This window comes from Aulostomus chinensis, chromosome 1 (assembly GCF_037954235.1).
Source record: "Aulostomus chinensis isolate RoL2024-O1b breed Wild chromosome 1, RoL_Achi_v1.0, whole genome shotgun sequence".
Lineage (NCBI taxonomy): Eukaryota > Metazoa > Chordata > Actinopteri > Syngnathiformes > Aulostomidae > Aulostomus > Aulostomus chinensis.
In genome coordinates this window covers 15,571,379-15,572,749 of record NC_141320.1, presented here as the reverse complement: position 1 = coordinate 15,572,749, position 1,371 = coordinate 15,571,379, and the positions used below count along the sequence as shown (strand labels likewise).

Here is a 1,371-nt window from a genome sequence, read left to right as displayed (position 1 = left end):
CACCTTTTCGCAGCCGTTTTATGATCGCTCAGCACAAGAAACACGTTACACTCAGTGTATACAAAAACACTCTACATGATATTCACCAGCTAAACTATAGAAATGTAGTTTGTTTAGCAGAAGTATTTGAACATTTTAATAGCGCCATAGAAAGAGACAGCAATACGGGCTCCCTGCATAGCGCGCAGCACAGTTTGCCGAGTCATTGAGCAATGCCTGGTGAGGCTCAGCTGCCTGGTGCCTCACCGCACGTCTCTTCTCAGTATTTGAACGATAAATATGAAAAATCTGTGATTTTGAATAAAAAATAACTTAAAACTGGTTGAGTTAAGCAGCTCACAGTAACTGCCTCAGTCACACAGCAGATAGACTCCTTTCTATAACAAGATAAGCAGTAGAAAATGGATGGAAGTGATGATGAACTGATGAACAGGTGATTTGTCCAAAAGTCAACATCAGATTCATTTGCAATCTGTGGAAGCAGTTTCATCTTGAGGTTCCAGGTAAGAACAGCCAGCTGTGGGCTGACACACATCTCTTCAGGAGCACTTCTATGCTCCAAACTTGCCAGGTTGAATTGTGTCTGTATTCTGAGGGCAGCAGGAGGACGGAGGAGTGAGGACACACACATTTGGAACTGAGAGCAGCTGTGTGTGGGATTTCCCCAGCAAAGATAAAACCAGCTCCTTCATGCTGGCTATGAAGGCTCACAGCCACACTGACCCTGCTACAAATACTTTGATATGCAACAGACTGGTTTCTCTTCTGGTAGTTTGTTTTCAACTGTTGTCACATTTATGGATCAATTTAGCTGTTAAGATGAAGGCTCCAAAGGACCAGCTGGAGATGCCGGGGATTGAACCCAGGGCCTCATACATGCGAAGCATGCGCTCTACCACTGAGCTACATCCCCTCTGGTAGAGTCACTGTTTAACTGATCAAACACAAATTTTAGGGATAAAAAGGAAGTCAGCCTGTGATCTCAAAGGCTCTGTGATCTCAGGAGTTTCACTGTGATGTCAGCCCACACAACCTTAGACCACAGAGGCAAGTCAGGCTCCAGGAAGCTGAGGCTGCTCCGTTCTCAGTCCAGTCCAGAGTGAAGGTTTCCCTCTCAGAAGCTTTCCAATCCAGCCCAGATCCTCTCTGACTAGCAGGAGTCTTTGACGAATAAAAAATCATTATATTGAACGTCTGCACATCCTCAGAATAAAGTAAAAGTATTTGTGTTCCTAAAATAATCTCCAGATGCTAAGATCAATTATTAACATTGATTGACAGCTCTAAACTGAGCCACCATCACTATACAGTTGCAACTGAAATATTTAGAAATATTTCAAGGAAGCAGCAGGCCCTCATCCGCCCCGGTCC

General features: G+C 44.1%; 1 non-coding gene across 1 annotated transcript; it reads right to left on the bottom strand.

Annotated features, from left to right (window-relative positions):
* Positions 1–841: 841 nt before the first annotated feature.
* trnaa-cgc (transfer RNA alanine (anticodon CGC)) lies at positions 842–913 on the bottom strand. Its single transcript has one exon. It is a non-coding gene; the product is annotated as a tRNA-Ala (tRNA).
* Positions 914–1,371: the final 458 nt, after the last annotated feature.